Source organism: Chenopodium album, chromosome 13, assembly GCF_948465745.1.
Source record: "Chenopodium album chromosome 13, dcCheAlbu1.1, whole genome shotgun sequence".
NCBI lineage: Eukaryota > Viridiplantae > Streptophyta > Magnoliopsida > Caryophyllales > Amaranthaceae > Chenopodium > Chenopodium album.
The window spans coordinates 7,741,604-7,759,446 of NC_137846.1; the positions used below are offsets into that span (position 1 = coordinate 7,741,604).

The window sequence follows — 17,843 nt, forward strand, 5'->3', positions numbered from 1 at the left end:
TATTTTATTTATTTGTAAAACAGTCTCTAATAATATAAATAATTCGTAGTATTTGTGAGGATAAAACTGATAGAGTATAAACATATACATGGATTTCAACCATCAGTTTAAACTTTTGGTTGACTTGGTCCATTAACATGGTATCGAAACTAACATGACATCACAAAGGTCTCTTGTATGAGGGGGCGTGATATAAAGAATATAATTTGTTTTATACTCTATCAATAACAATAATCAACCAACCAATCATATCTCCAAGATGTGGCAATTCAATATTATAGACAATCCAAGGTTGGTAAATAAACTGTACTAATCGTTTGTAAACTTGTAGTTGATTAAGACATTAGGAGAACATATGCTATAACATACGTGTTTATCCAGCCTAAAGTCACAAGTCGATGTACAAGAATATATTCTCCAATATCTAATGGACTACTAGGTAAAATTTAAGCAAAGAGTTCTAGAGAAAAAAGATACTTAAATTGACAATTGGTCCAAAGTAGCAACAAAATTTTACAACTTGAGTAAGCTTTAGTAGCCCTTCGGGAGTGAATTGGCCATGAAAGGAAGATTAAGGAGCCATCAAAATTCTTTCATTCAGAATTTGGAATCCCTTTATGGATACTCTTTTATTGTTATAAGTTATAGTGTTGCACTTTGATCCCATTGAAAAAACTCTATCTTATTCCAAGATTTTTTTTCTTGGCCCCGGACACGGGATACAATAATGATGCATGGCACATTATAAAACATATTAAGATTAACTTGGTGCTACATGAAAATATCTAGATAAAAAATAAAATCAATGATATGATGCTCTTACGCCTACACCATTACGTCAATGGATGATATCCACATGTCATCTTTAATAAACACTCAACAATGTAATGAACAAAAGTGTTGATTTGGGTAATCTTAGGAGCATATTACGAATTTGCAAAAAGTAAGGGAGTGAGTAGTTCAAATCAAGATAAATCAATATTAGCAACTTCATAATAATTATCTAATTTCATTTTCTGGAATCTAAAATTATTAGCATATCTTATTTATACTTTTGTAAGAATCAAGCAAGTCTATTCTAGTCTAGTCTAGTCCATGGAATAATCTTCACCTACTATAAAAGGAGTAAAAGGCTCTAAACCTTGGTATATCTTGGCACTTTGTAAGAAAACACGTACAAATTAAAGAGCTAAAGAGTTAGCGTTATTAGTTGGGAATGCCAGCACCGGCGAGCCAAGGAAGAAAGGGGCACGGGTTGTGGAGGCTACGGCCTTCGCCACAAGACGGACCTCGTGATGGACAAGGCAACTACATCGACCATGTTAGTAATGTTACGGTTGCTTGCCTCTACAAGGGTGGTCAGACCATGTGTAGCCAGGTGATCACTATCGATCCTAACCAACATCAAATTCTTAAGGTTGCATAGATAGTATGGAGTACATATTACTAGTTTTTTTTTTTTTTTTTTTTTTTTTTTTTTTTTTTTGTTTTTTCCCTACCTTTGCAAACCATCTTATGAATACGTCTAGGTTTATGGTACATACAAAAAATTGCAGCAATCAAAAGTGAAGCATGATGTAAATCATTAGGGAGCTTTCTATTGTTGTACGTTTCTGTAAATTTTGTAAAAATGTACGTTACTAGTAATTATGTACGTTGAATTGAGACTAATGATGATGAAGAGCTTGGTTTGCTAAGATTTACTGGGGGCACATAAAATTATTCCCACTGAGGTTCCAGGTCCAATATGATGGAGAACCTGGTCTGGCCATGATGAAGACTTGAAGAGGGTCCTCAACTAAAAGATAATCAACTAAAAGAGAATTATTAGCAGGGTGTTACATATAGAGATGATATCCTATATATAACACCCTAACAATTTTCTCTTATATAAAATACGGTGTTTTCGTCATATACTCTTGAAGTTTTTTGTTTATTCACTATATTCCCTTGACCTTTTTTAAATACACCATGTATCTCCGTGTTTTCTCAAAATTGCACCAAATATCCTTAGCGACTCGCAAATGTTAGCTCTCTCAGTTTTTAGAGTTAATTATGCCTTGAAACTAGGGTTGTTCACATTAGATTAACCGTACCGTTAAGCCTTAACTGTACGGTTAACCGTTATAACGGTTACTAAAAAACACGAACCGTAACCGTACCGTTAAGGAACGGTTAACCATAACGGTTAACCAATTCTTAATGGTACAGTTACCGGTTAACCGCTAACCATTAATTAAATTGTAAATCAATACTTTTTTGCTCTTCCAATAATAGTTCTAACTTTAATATATAATTTAATATAAACATAATAAATTCCAACTAGTTGGATACAAGAGGATAAAGATTGTTTAGCATTAACTTATATAACTATATATTTTGTTTTTTCTTTGCCTCAAAAAAAAATATATTTTGTTTTTTCTCAAAAAAAGTAAATAAAAATATTATTTTTTATCTTAACGGTTAACCATCGTTAACTCAAAACAGTAACCGTAACCGTAACCGCTACATTTAACGGTTCGGTTAACCGTAACCGTTTATTTTTGACGGTACAGTTAATTAACCTATTAAATGTGTCGGTTATATCGGTTAACGGTTACGGGTTTTTGCACACCCTTACTTGAAACCACCCCAGACTCTTTCCCCCACCCTTGAAACCAACTACCTTTCCTTCCCCTACCCACAAAATAAACCACCCTAGATCTCCTTTCCCCACCCCCAAAAACCAATCATACGGATATGATTCTGGATATTTGGTGTGGTTTCAGGGGTTAGGGAAGAGAAGGGATGATTTCGATGGTAGAGGAAGGGTTCTAGGGTGATTTCGTGGCATAATAAATCAAACTCCACTCATCTTGTTGTTATTAAGGATGTATGATACATTTTAGTAATAACTCATGGTTATATGGTGTATTTAAAAAAGTCAAGGGGTATATGGTGAATAAACAAAAAACTCGGGGGTATATGGTAAAAAAAACGTATAAAATACTTAGTTTGTAGCATGGCATCATAAATTGAGAACCAATAGGGCATTAACGCCATATCCAACCAATTATATTGATTGTCTGATTGAATATTAAGACAATTATCAACATATGATAGCGGAAGACTATTACTAAAACAGAAATTGCTGACGTCAATATTGTCCACGTGTCGCTTTCTCAATAAAAAAATTTCCCGCCTAAATGCAATGATTTTTTTTTTTTTTTTGGTTGTAGAGTTATCATATTTAACATTTTTGAAATTTAAATATTGGAAGTTTCTACATTACAACTTAAACCTATCAATTTATCGTAGGAAATTGAAACAATTTTAAATAGCACACTAATAAATGACCTCCTACATTAAACTACAAATTAGACAACGTTGAACATATTTTACATCATAATTTTGATGAAAATAAAAAATTTTAAAATTACAAAATATACGTAATTTTTATTTATATTTATGTATAATAGCGATTTATTTTTAAAATGTACAAATTAAAAATAGGTTTTATATAAATCGTGCATCGCACGGGTTCTAACCTAGTTATTAAATAATAATCCAAGAAAGTAGTTCGACAACATTGTTCAAATAAAACTAACATAACACTTATTCATATAAGCAAGATATATTTCTTCAAAAAAAAAAAAAAAAAAAAAAAAAAAAGAGTATAAGCAAGATATATACTCTCAACTCTCACGTAATTCCCATGCCATCCTTTGACACATCTCATCATATAATCACCTGGCCTAATTGATGTCACCTGCTCCCCATAAACAAAATTGCGAATTGAATCGACACAATGCCATGGAAGAAAAAAATATGACAAAACAAATAAATACAACAAGTCAACGAATACTGAGTATGTACACTAATTAAAAGAACTTAAAAACAATTAATTAAAACTCGTAAAAAAAACCAAGTCAGGATGAATTAAAGTAAACTTTAATAAATAAAATCTTACTAAGTCTAATTCATTTTACGGATTTTTCACCATATACCCATGAGTTATTTTTTATTCACCATAAGTCCAAAAAAAAAAAGTAAATTCACCAAGTACTCTTGAGTTTCAAAAAATTGTCACCAAATGCCCTTAATGACTAACGACAGTTAACTCCATAAGTCATTAAGGCTACTTATGTCACGTGGCAACATCTTATTGGTTTTCTTTTTAATTAATTAAATTTTAAAATAATTATTTGATTAATTATAAAAAAAAAGACCACCCACCATAACCTAACCGCAACCACTGCAGCCAACCCCCTCCTCTCTCCCTCGAAAAACCCTCCCCTCCCTACGCCGACGAACCCTCGCTGCCATCTCCATCCCCTGAACCATCACACCAAAACCCCAAATTTAAAATCCCTAAAATCAAAATCTAGGGTTTTGATTTTGGGGTTTTAGGGTGTTGAGGTGGTGGTTTAAGGGGGAAAGTTGGAGGAGATAGGCGAAACCTCTTCACCGGCAGCCAGACCCCTTCCCCTACGTTGCAGCCGTCTACCTTAGCTGTAAACCACTACCCCTAAATTAAATATTAAATAATTGGGTGGGTTAGAGGTAACTTGGAAGAAATGGGAGAAAATTAGAGTCTAACTAGTTTAATCCCGTGCCATGCACGGTAATTTTTAAAAATTAATATCAACGTCCAATATAATTAATTATTTTATAAAATTTTTTAAAAAAATAATTAATATACACACAACTTTGATGTAAATTCTAATCAATGATTAAACAACTATTTTTATTAGGGAAAAAGTTTGAATACTTTCTTAAAGTAAGTTAACATATATCGAAATTATGTTTTCTATAATAGTTATAAATGTTTGTGTGGAAAGGTATATAAAATATTTTTTATTTAAAGTATTATATTTGTTATTAACATATTTTAAAAAAAAAATTGTATAAGATTTTATACTTTTTGTTTATAACAAATTTTATACTATAATTGAAATTTTTCAAAAAAAAAAAAAAAATTAAAAAAACCCTAAGGATACACCAGTAGATGACACGTGTTATTGCTGATGTGTCTTTTAGTATATAGTTATTGATAATTGATAGTTTGATACTATAATTGAAATTTTTCAAAAAAAAAAAAAAAAAAAGAAAGAAAAGAAAGATTACTAAGGACACACCAAGAAAAGACACGTGTCATTGCTGATATGTCTTTTAGTAAATAGTTATTGATTAAAGGCCTGTTCACATTTACTTAATTTCAGTTCAGTTCAGTTCAGTTCAGCTCCAATCAGTTCAGTTTAGTTCAGTTCCAATCAGTTCAGTTCAGTTTAGCTCTTAATTTCCCTCTCACATAAAATATTCATTTCAGCTCAATTCAGTTCAGTTCAGTTCAGTTCAGTTCAGTTCAGTTCCAATCAGTTCAGTTCAGTTCAGTTCAGCTTCAATCAGTTCAGTTCAGCTTCAATCAGTTCAGTTCAGCTCAGTTCAGTAAATATGAACATGCCCTAAGTTAATTAGAGGATAATTAAGAAAATGAGTTTCCTATGGCGCTTTTAAAAGGTTTTTTCTGACAAATTCTCTTAGATCATATAAACATAATTCTCATATACTTCGTAAATCAAGTCGTACATAAATTAATTTAGGTTTTTCACGGACCCTAATATGCTCCACACATAAATTTCTCAAGCCTAACATGGTACTAAAATAACTGTACATTCGAATTGAATACAAAAAAGGCTCTGTAAATACAGTAAAATTTTCTGCGATTATGACTAACTTTTAACCTAACTGAATTCTGCCTAAAGTGATGAGATTATGTGTCCACATACCTTGAACTAGAGGTGTCAATTCGGATAACCGGATGGAGTTTGGGTCGGGTCTATTCGGGTCGGATATGTTCGGGTCAAAATTATTCTTATAATTCGGATCGGGTCAAATTCGGGTCATGGTCTATCGAGTCCGGGTCGGATATGGGTCGGATCAACTCCAGATCGGTTCATGTTCGGTTTGGATAAATTCGGATCGGGTTCAAAACGGGTTTAACCAGGTTAATTTCGAGTCAGATGAATTTGGGTCGGGTTGATTTCGGTTCGGATGATTTCGGTTCGGTTAAGTTCGGTTTGATTAAGATAAGGTTGATCCGTTGATTCATTAAATTGGTCAATTTCAATTCAATTCCTTTTTGTGTTTGGCTGGATTTTAATCGAGTTGACCCAATTCATATTTAAATAAGGTTATTTTTAAACTAGAGTTATTATTGAGTTTTTACCTTATTATTGGGTCAATATCAAGTCATTCATATATCATACGGAGTATATTTTATCGAGTTAAAAGAAGAGGTTTTGATGTTCAAGTATTACAAACTATTTGTAGCAAATTTTAGATGAGATGAATATAAAGCTTAGAAAATAATTTTATGTAATTGGTATATACATGAAATAAACTTGTTACTTCGGATTATTTCTTTGTAATAAAAAACGTAAAATTATTAATAATAATAGAGCAGTATAAGAACTTGATTAAAAAGGTCAAAAATTAATTATGGCCTGGTTAAATTCGGATCGGGTAAAAATCAAATCGAGTTAAAATCGGGTCGGGTTAATATCAGTTCGGGTCAAAACAGATCGGATTAGATCGGTTATTTGCCGGGTCAATTTCGGATCAGATTGATCTCGGGTCGGATCAAATCGGTTCGATTAGAGTTCAGATCGGGTCAAACCGGATTCGGTTTGAGTTCAAGTCGGATCAAATCGGTGCCGGGTTAAGTTCAGATCGGGTCGAATTCGGATTCGGGTTGAGTTCAGTTCGGTTACAGATCGGGTTTGGGTCTTGAATTTCTCGGATCAAATCGGATCGGTTACAGTTCGAAACGGATAACTTTTTTCGGGTCGGTTCGATTTTGACACCTCTAACTTGAACTACAAGTCCTAAGCAATCAAAACTCTTCCTATAAATAACAAATACACCAAAATCAATTCTAAGAAATATTAATAACATTATCTTAATTAAATAAATATATAAGCTTTATAAATTATTAAAACCCCCTATTTTAATAAACTTATTTTTTTTTTTTGACAAATATTTCAATAAACTTTAAAACCAACTTAACATATTTTCATTTCATTTGACGCATTCACTGGATACTACACATCCATAATTACCGCCTTCCTCCAGCAAAACTCAGCACCTTCATCATCTGAAGCTTTCGGCAACACTCATTATTTCAATTCACTAAGGTAATGACGAGCTATTACATGTTTTAACCAATCTTTTTTCTGTAATGTAGTGTAATGTAATAATTACACGCCTAGGGTAGAAATTATGTGATATTTCGACCGTAATTTGATAATTGAAAAATATTTGGTTGCTAATGTGTTGCAGAACTCGTTAATGTTGTTATGAAATTACACATTTTATCTTATATGATTTTTCTGATACTTGAATCATATTTGGATGCTAATGTGTTGTAGAACTGATTAATGTTAGAAATTAGACATTTTATACCTAAAATTATTATGTGATTTTTCGAACATAATTTGATAATTGAATCATATTTGGTTGATAATGTGTTGCAGAACTAGTTAATGTTGTGATGCAACTATAAATTAGACATTTTATCCCTATAATTATTATGTGATTTTTCGAGCATAATTTGATAATTGAATCATACTTGGTTGATAATGTGTTGCAGAACTAATTAATGTTGTGATGTAACTAGAAATTAGACATTTTATTCCTAAAATTTATAAAGTGATTTTTTTTTTTTTTTTTTTGATAAGTGAATCATATTTGGTTGCTAATGTGTTGCAAAACTAATTAATGTTGTGATGTAACTAGAAATTAGACATTTTATTCCTAAAATTTATTACTCAGTATGTGATTTTTTGAGCTTAATTTGATAATTGAATCATATTTGGTTGCTAATGTGTCGCAGAATCATTAATGTTGTGATGGAACTAGAAATTAGACATTTTCTCTCTAGGCTGAGGGCAGTCGCCCCTCCTGGCCTAGCTCAGGGATGGGCCTGTTACAAACCATCTAACATTAGGTGCAAAGTCACCTCGAAGCTGAGTAATTCATCTGGAATGGCCATAAGTGCTGACTTGCCGGAATCTGAGGAGACGACAAAGTTGAAATTGGGTCCTTATCCAGGAGGAATGGGACCCTACACAGGGAGAGACCCAAATGTATCGAAACCAAATTGGTTGAGGCAGAAAGCTCCTCAGGGGAAGAAATTCGAGGAGGTGAAATAGTCTCTTTCTCGCTTAAATCTCCACACTGTTTGTGAGGAAGCCCAGTGCCCCAACATTGGAGAGGTAGTTTTTTTGTTACTTTTTCGATGATTATCTGTGACTGTATGCTAATTTTGGGAAAGGAGAGTTTGGCTCAGGTAACATATCCAAGTGTTTGCTATTTGAAAATTTTTCATTATTTTGGCTGAAAATAAAGGGTTGAAGTGTCCTGCTCCTGCCCATATCTGGAGGATCCGACATGGGTTCTTAAGTTAAAATGAAGAGTCCAAGTACTGTAGGATATTGCTGCATCATGCCAAATTGTTTGTTGTTGCATTTAATTATTTATATATTCATGGCATACTAAGAACTAATTTAAAAACTAATCCTACCAGACTTTACTTTCTAAAATTGGGAAATAATGTTGCTTAGAGAATGATAAGTGTAGTTAGAAGTATAGTCTTTAAATTTCTCCAAGTGTTTATTAGAATATTAGCACATGAAGTATTAGGATCATTTACCATCTATCTGAAATTTACATTACAGTGTTGCAAAGGAGGTGGGGATGGAATTGCAACTGCCACGATCATGGTTCTTGGTGATACCTGCACTCGTGGTTGTAGATTTTGTGCTGTTAAAACGAGCAGAAACCCTGGGCCACCTGATCCAATGGAACCAGAGAATACTGCTTCCGCTGTTGTAAGTTGGGGGTATGTATAATACACTTTTTTTGTGTGGTAATTTTCTCATTATTTTATTCAATTCCTGTCCCCTTACTTTCTTTTTGCATTACATCGTGCCTTTTGGTATATGTAAGCACTAAAAAATGTTATTGTTTCATTTATTAATTATTATGATTTGAAGGTAAATGTTTCACCAAAAAAAGTGTTCCTTGGCCCTTAACAATATAGGGCTTACAAAAGGCAAAATTTAAAGCCTTGTAATGCATACTGTTATGTACCGGATTTTGCACACTCGAGTAATACTAATTTAAGCACAATTAAGGAGAAAGCTTGAGTACTTTAATTGATTAGTAAACCGAATTACAGATTAAAGAGGATAAGCATAACTTTAGGCTATGAGTCTCTTAGTGACTTTAGGCCACAAATCTCTCCAAGGAACTTCACTCAATTTTCTGGATGATTTCTGCTAATACTAGACTACAATACTTATACTCAAGTCTTAGATAATACATGTCACATAATTAGCTAAAATAGAAAAATCATAATGGACATTGCTCAAGTGAGTTGCTTTCTTTCCTTAATTTCTCTTTAATTAGCTTTGTCTTGTTGCTCTTTGTTCCTTGCTACCTTTGACCCTTGCTGCCCCATCTTTGTGCGCCTCGTGTACACCAAAAGTGGTGGCTGACTTGAGGTGTTGACCCAGTCCATAACACATACCTGAAGGAATCCTCACTATCTTTAGAGTTAGTCCATTTTCTATTTGGAAATCCAAACCTGAGAGTAGAAATTACCAATAAAGTTTAAGGAATTCCAACAAACTTTAATTAGTTCTCATTAACAGTTATAGCAATGAAAGAATATAAAATTAAGGTTAGATGTCTTAGGATTTGGAAACTTGTTGATATGTCTAAAGTATATTAGGATTTTGAATGACATTTAGAGTATCAACATCTTCATTAAATTAGGGCTCTTCTGATTGACATGCACTTGTAGAAGCTCCATCAATGTAGAGAAGTATGTGATTTTTGTATGCTTTTTGTCAAACTCTCTTTTTGCCATCTCCCATTGAAGATCTCTCTAAGAAGTGCCTTAACTGTATTTTATTCATTTTTTTTTTTTTTTTTACTAATTATTATTTTTAAACACCACATCTTTAGCTTGGAGCTCTTAGCATATTGGCACTGTAAGATTGTTTATGCAATTTTTCGTTAAGTGGGATTGAATAACAAAATCTAGGTTACAGATCAACTAAATAAAACCGTGAATGAAGGTGAATGCGAAAATAAAGAAATGGCACAAGGAATTGGTGACGCGGAAAACCCAATGAAGGTAAAAACCGCGGGTAGAATGAGGATCTACCAAACTTTCACTATGAAAAATATTAAAGGAATCAAGTACAATGTATGCTTAGAGTATTTGAGTAGCTCGGTTGCAGTGTGTCTTTTGGTGATGATGCGTTCCCCTTATATAGGTGATGATTAGGGTTAATCCGTGTTAAACCACATCCTGAATTCCCGGAGTTATCTTCTCAAAGACTCCTCTTCAACTCAGCCCATTAACGGCTGTATCTAGCTGGGGGGGGGGGGGGGGGAGACTCGGTCTTCTACGTCTATCGCTTCCTGGGAAATAGGGAAGCAGTTCCTATACCTTTCGTCCGTCGAAACTATCTTCTCGTCGTCGAGGCTTGTCAAAGCTTGGTCTCATCGTTGACATTAGTTGACTTTGACTTACAGAAATTTACCCATAACAAAGATCATTCCATGAAAATCTCTCATAAGCAATGCAGCCTGATGCTTGATTTTTGTAAAACATATGTTTCTCATACCTATCAAATTTGGGTTTATAAATAAGGAGGAAGATGTATGATGTGTTGTTGGACAATTGCCCCTCTGTAAATATAGATCAGCTGGTCTGGAGTAAGGATGCCAACATCTGATTCACTTAAGAACCTTTTTCATGGAAAAAATTTATACTTTGGTAAAGAGTAGGCTCATTTTAAGAACATTGGTTTCAGTTTGCTTATTATATTCATATCTGAGCTCTAAATGTCTTTATCTATGTACTGATATCCTTTGGGCATTTACATTGTAGTGTTGATTACATCGTTCTAACTAGTGTTGATCGGGATGATTTGCTTGATGGTGGAAGTGGCCATTTTGCTCAAACAGTCAAAGCTATGAAGGTAGGTGGAACTTTTTAGTAGCTTATTGTGGACCTTTCTTCAGTTCTCTTAAATTATAACCATGTGAATTACCAAGAGAGAAAAGATGCTTGATGAGGAAACATTTGATTGTGCAGACATTCAAGCCTGAAATCATGGTTGAATGTTTGACTTCTGATTTTAGGGGAGACTTGAAGGCTGTAGATACTCTGGTGCACTCGGGATTAGATGTTTTTGCTCACAACATTGAAACTGTCAAGCGGCTTCAGAGAATAGTTAGAGATCCTCGAGCAGGGTCAGTTTTTTATTTCTTTGTTAGCAATTTAGTATCAACATACTGGTATTGCCTCTCTTTTAAATGCATATCTTGCATAATTTGTATAGGTAGTATCATGGGCCTTTAAATCATTCCACTCTAAACTTATTGGATGTGGCTATTGGAAAATGAACCTGACTAGCAACAGACCTGCTGCAAGAACAGGGACTATAGTTTGTCTTTTCTGATTATGTGATAAGACCAAACATGGTTTTCTTTTACGTGTCAAACCAAGAGACTCGGAATCTTGGAGAAATGGCTTAGAAAAACCTAGCTTAAACCAACATGTTTGGACTCCTATGGGCTCCTCATAATCTTACTGTTTACTAATAGCAGAATTTTCTGTGTTGTAAGTAGTATTGTGTGATTCTTCAATTTTTAATGCTCTGATTGATTTTCTGAGAGAACTTTTAGGTATGGTCATACACTAAACCAACATGTTTGTCCAAGGCACATATATATGTAATATACCTTGTTATAGTGATTTTAGTTGATGTGCAGGTACGAACAGAGCATGTCTACTCAAACATGCAAAATTTAGCAAAGATAGGATGATCACAAAAACTTCTATCATGCTAGGGCTTGGGGAAACAGATGATGAATTAAAGGAAGCCATGGCTGATCTTCGAGCCATTGATGTTGACATTCTGACACTTGGACAATATTTACAGGTGAGAAATTTATGCCGAATTTATTGGCTTTGTGTTGTGCTTTGATTTTTTGTACTCACCAAGTTCAACTTTATATTTATCCCTAATTTACCTTCATCCAGTTCTTTGAGGGCTTAAGCTATTCACCTTTTTTTTTTTTTTTTCCCCTTGCAGCCAACACCATTGCACCTCACAGTTAAAGAGTATGTTACTCCCGAGAAATTTGCTTTTTGGAAGGAGTATGGAGAAGCTTTAGGTTTTCGCTATGTTGCTAGTGGCCCACTTGTAAGCATATTACCCTGTTTTATTTGAATCATACGATGTTTAATTTTAAGTTCTATCTCATATATTGCTGAAAGTTCGAAGAGTTCTTAAGTTGTGTGGACTGCTAAAATTAGTAGTGTTCAAGCTAGTCATGTTCCTCCACAACCTCATGGAGTTTCTGAACGCCCTTTGAAACTTGAATTAATCATGTTTCCATGATGATATTTATAATAAATAAAATATAAGAGATCTATTAGCGACAACACTTTGATTACTTCCTTGGTCATTCTGTCATTGTAGACTCTTATCTATTGAACCATAAACATGCTCCATCCATTTTTCTAATTGTAATTTTTTTTTTTTTTTTTTTTTTTTTTTTTTTTTTTTTTTATCTGGCCTAATATTATTATTACGCTGATAATGAATGTTATGGGGGCAGCTCCTGGAGTTTATGAATTTTGATTTTCTTTCTTTCCTCCCTTGTAGGTACGCTCATCATATCGAGCAGGAGAGCTCTTTGTGCAGACTATGGTGAAAGAAAGAGCTAAAGACACGTTGAGCAAAAAGTTATAGCTCATAAGTTTAAGTTAGGAATCATGCAGAAGGCCAAAACATGCTTATAGCAGGTGTGAACCACTATGCACTAAATTTATTGAATTCATTTGATTTATTAATATACTCCATATCTAGCTAGTCCCAGTTGATCTATTATCGGAAATGTCAATCTAGTGGTCTTTTCGAATTTAAAGTGAACAGGTACATTTCGCCAGCTCATCTACTTGCTCCATCAGCTGCTTACTCATTCGAGTCATTTCTATGACTTATAACACTGTTTAAAAACATTAAGGGAACTCGTTTCAAGCCGTTTGCAAAGTTAGGTTTGGCAAAAGTAATGTCTCCATCGACATCCAATTTATTTCTAGGTGTTGATGGTTATGATACATTGAATTATCCCACGCAGCTCATATTACCTCATTGATGACAATTTAGATCTTGATTTCATGGTAAAGCTGATGGATCTTGGCGGATAAAGACCGGTGGTGCCTGTCTATGTGTTAAGTAAGTAACATTCCTACCCTATAATAGTTTCCTTTTGTTTAAGGAAAGATAATAGATTTCGTTGATAGTTAAAGTATGAGTAAAGGGGTAAATATAAGTCGAATACTAGTATATAAATTAATGTTGCTATGTACTAAGTACAGAATAATGCTTTCAAAAAAAAAAAAAAAAGTACAGAATAATAGAAATGCAGTTATGCAGGGGTCTTAGTAGTAGTATGTTTATAGGTCTTTTTGATAATGTCGATTAATGTTTATAGATCAGTTTGGCAAGTTGAATGAACATTTGAAGGGAAGTTGCACACATATTGAAAACTTCGTAGGTCAAACAGAAAAAAGGAGTTGAATCTGGATGCTTTAATTGATAACAATTTAGAAAATGGAATTAGTGCATAGATGTAAGCATTGAGCCATGCCATATATCACAACCGTATTTTTTAAGCTTTAACATTAATTCAGTTTACAATTGAAAATTGACAATCTAAATTTGATAATTTAAACATATATTTGAAATTATTGTGTATATAAAGAACAATTCTTATCATGCCATTCAACATTGTCACCTAATAAAAGCCATATATATTTTGTAAGCTTGCATCAAGTCTTGTCTTGTGGTCACATTTTGGTTAAACTAGTAATTATAAGAATCACTATTCTATTATGTGGGAGAGTGAGAGATAGCTCAAGTGGTTAGAGTTTTCCTACCGATTCCAGGAAATTTTGGGAAGAATCGATTCTCACCCCCGCCCTTGTGGCTTTCTGAACACCAAAAAACTATTCTATAACGTGGAGTTTTTCACCTCCTTCTCCAATATATTACAACTCATATGTGAACAATAAAGAGGTTAAGTTTCAAGCTTTCAACTGCCATAGTTTCAAGCCATATATGTGATTTAAATTTTTGACTAATAATAATTCAAAGAGAAGAAGCAATGTCACTATTTTTGGGATAGATGGATTATTGACTTTTTTTTTTTGAAAGAAAGAATTATTGACTTATTGTTACACTAATATCATTTTTTTCAAACTTGTACAAAATTTGTTTGTCTTATACGGATTTTTTTACTACTCCTAGATTTATTTATTTATTATTATTATTTTTTTGAGTAACTCTTAGATTATAAATAAAAGTGAGATCTCTATACTCTATAATATACCAAGCCATTATCGGTAAACAGTGAATGCGTGGAATGGCTTATTCAAGAGCTCTCTTATGTTTTTGCCTTCTATTTCTTGTCTTCCATACAATAGTAGTTTCTGCTCGAGATTATCCCAAATCTGTTGAACACACTGGTAATACAATCCTCATCTTTATAACTTTCCATAACTAAAATTCATGCAATTTTGTTACGCAGGCTCACGTACATGCATTATTTGATCATAATCGTGGATCTTTAGGTCGCTAGAGTTGATCAAGTGTAGCCCGACTTTATTCGACCCAATTGGTCAGGCCATTATATGGGATAGCCTAGCTCAGTGAGTCTAGAAGTGATCAACTGTGGCCCGAATCACAAGCCCGACCCGATTCATTTGAAAAACGAACGAGTTTGGGCAAGCCAAAAAAAACTTTTCTAGTTAAAAAGCCCGGCCTGGCCTGATAAGTCCGACATTTTTTAACGGGTTTGAGCATAAGTTTTCTTAGTAAGGTCCGACCCAGCCCGCATTTTGATCACCTCTAAGGCTCTAAGTGAGTTATATATTGTCTGACCTAGCCTGACTTAACCCGATGTTTAAAATGAAACAATTTGAAGCTTGGCATGTAATCAACTCTAGGGTCTCTAACTAATAGTCTAATATAGACTGGTTATTACAAAATTTGTTAGATTAAGTATAGTTACATCCGAAAATTGAGCGTATGCAGCTTACTTGAATGTTTTATTGGAACTAGATAACAATAAAACTATAGAATATTGCACCTGAGACTGCATGCCACAATTTTGAATTTTTGAGCTATGATTTTGCAAAATTGGGTGGTCTCGCTCATACTTGGGCCATTCATGCATTTGGGCCGTAAATTTAGAGTTTAGTTTTCTCCACTGGTCCATTAATCTCAATCGCATAATTATTTTTTGGAAAACGGTTTATTAATTACGATTTACGAATTACGACTATGCGTCAAAAAAAAAAAAAAATTTATGAGTATAAATTTATAATTGTCCCTAACCAAAGTGGATTCTATTGTACTCTGTAGGAGAAAATGATACCACGGTTGTAGAAGTTGGGCCGATATGTCGTCGCTGCCCTCCTCGGAAAACTCCACCACCACTACAGAAAGGTGCTTATGAAGAGAACTTGGGTCGTGGCGGATACAACATTCCTGCTCATTAAGTAATTAAATCACTGTGACAATGGCAATATGGCATTGATAATATTTATATGTATGAATTATGATTATCTCAAGCTTTGCTTGCTGATTTCCCATTATTAAACTATTTGCGTATAATTAGCAATATAGTACGGAGTAATAATTTGTTGTATTGTTAGACAATGACAATATGGCATTAATAACAATACTTCGGCCGTATTTATATGTATGATTATCTCAAGCTTTGCTTGCTGATTTTCTATTATGAAACTATTTGCGAATAATTAGCAATTTAGCACATATATGTTAGTATGCAAAGTTAAAGATTGATACGAGTATTGACATTCAGTTTAATTCGAAGTAGTTTGTTGTATGTTAATCCGTATTTTCTATGGTCTCCAAAGCAATCTTAGATCTTTACTTCAATAATTTTTTGTATTGTTAATCCGTATAACAAGTACGTTCTACTTCTTGCTGTCTCGTATTAGGAATCTCCTCCAGAAGGTTTTAAATGTTTTTTTTTTTCTTACCATTGAGTTCGTTCTGATTCTAATACGGAGTACATATTATAAAGAGTACATATTTGCTAATTGAATTGGCATTCAGTTTAATAATTTGTTTACAATGATATCAGTTTCATTAATTAAAAGTTCCACATGACAGAAAATAGAAATAACTGGATTTATATTCAAAAAGTCCATATTATACAAACTATAAATACCCAGAATTATCCGAGCAAATAATAATCACTAAAACCAAAACAACAATTACTCTTTTTTTCAAAACAATTGCAGTCCAAATCCTAAATATTAATGTAAACAGAATTAATTATGTAGCTGTAAATAAATAAGTATTAAGTTAAATTTATCGACTTATACGAGAAATTCAATAAATCAAAATAGAAAATAGGATGATTTTCTATACTCAACTATAAAATCGATTATTTTCTGGGTAACAAAAAATAGAAAGAACCCTCAGCTAATCATAGAGTAAAATATCGATCATGAATTGATCAGAATTAGCATGGTATAATATTCCATCACAGGGATTTATTTATCAAAAATTATTAAAAAATAATCACATTTGTAAATCGACTGAAAACAAAAATAACAAAAGTTTGGAAAAGAAAAATGAAAAACTCAGATAAATGTTGGAAATATTTCAATTCCTTGATCTCCACAAAGGAAATCTCGTAATGAGCTGGGATTGTAACCATTTATCATCATCGCAAAACAATTTCCCCATTTTTATTCAATAATTAAAATAAATAAATCTATTAAATCCCATAAAAAACTGCTGAAATAATCAAATAATACCCGAGAAAAAAGAAACAGAAGAAAAAGATTTTCCAGAAAATAGAACAAAAGGAACTTGTAATTGTTCAGGAGAAATGGTTTGAGTTTTATATGAAGAGGCGATGAGAAGAGAGGTGATAGGGTTAGGGTTTTTCTCTCTTTCTCTCCCTTTTGTGAAATTACATCATTACCCTTTAAGTATTGGACTTTTGAAATTCTGAATTTGAGCCCAATGTAATTGTAGCCCAATTTGAGTATTGGTTGGTTTGTTATAGACTTGTAGATGTTACCAAAATCGCACTCTCTTCTTCCCTGTCTAAACATTTTTCAAAAACGTATTTATTGGTATTTTCTTATACTCTCAAAGTTAAAAGAAAAGTATTTACTGTATTACAATGTAATATGTGAAAATAATAAACGATTTTTTATTGTACAACTTGTTGTAACATGCACCAATACAATTTGTGGTTGTGATGTTAAAGTTAATGTAAACCGAATATGACCAAATTGTTTATAACGTTTTCTCTGTATATAATGACATGAATTTTGTATAATGGTATGTTATACCCTATTCAAATGATAAGCAAGCAACATATATTGTTTATTAATTGATGCGATGTAATATGTATAAATCAATATTGTTCAATACACCCCAAAAATTAAAGTACACTATATATACACTATATTGTACTATCAATATAATGGTGGTTTCACATTGCCCTAACTACTTATTATGAAATTGTCATTGTCCTTTTAATAAACAAGTTCTTAAGACAGAACTAACATCTTTATTTGTATTTTTCTCTATTTATTTGTGTAGTTGGAGTTGTATAGGCAGTGTAATTATTTACGAATAATACTTTCCTTCACTAAGCTATTACAAATCATTGATAAAGTCTTCTCCAAATCTCCAACGCATTACCAAGTTGTAGGAGAGTAA

General features: G+C 32.9%; 2 non-coding genes and 1 pseudogene across 3 annotated transcripts; 1 reads left to right on the plus strand and 2 right to left on the minus strand.

The window, feature by feature from the left end:
* Positions 1-7,058: 7,058 nt before the first annotated feature.
* LOC145574489 (lipoyl synthase, chloroplastic-like) lies at positions 7,059-12,869 on the plus strand (annotated as a pseudogene). The gene is made up of 8 exons (XR_014098083.1): positions 7,059-7,175; positions 7,874-8,255; positions 8,718-8,881; positions 10,946-11,036; positions 11,153-11,310; positions 11,833-12,002; positions 12,156-12,266; positions 12,732-12,869. The product of XR_014098083.1 is annotated as a lipoyl synthase, chloroplastic-like (transcript).
* A 3,706-nt stretch (positions 12,870-16,575) lies between these two features.
* On the minus strand, positions 16,576-16,658 carry LOC145577293 (small nucleolar RNA snoR53Y). The gene has a single exon (XR_014098742.1). It is a non-coding gene; the product is annotated as a small nucleolar RNA snoR53Y (small nucleolar RNA).
* Positions 16,659-16,739: 81 nt separating this feature from the next.
* LOC145577290 (small nucleolar RNA snoR69Y) lies at positions 16,740-16,838 on the minus strand. The gene has a single exon (XR_014098739.1). It is a non-coding gene; the product is annotated as a small nucleolar RNA snoR69Y (small nucleolar RNA).
* Positions 16,839-17,843: the final 1,005 nt, after the last annotated feature.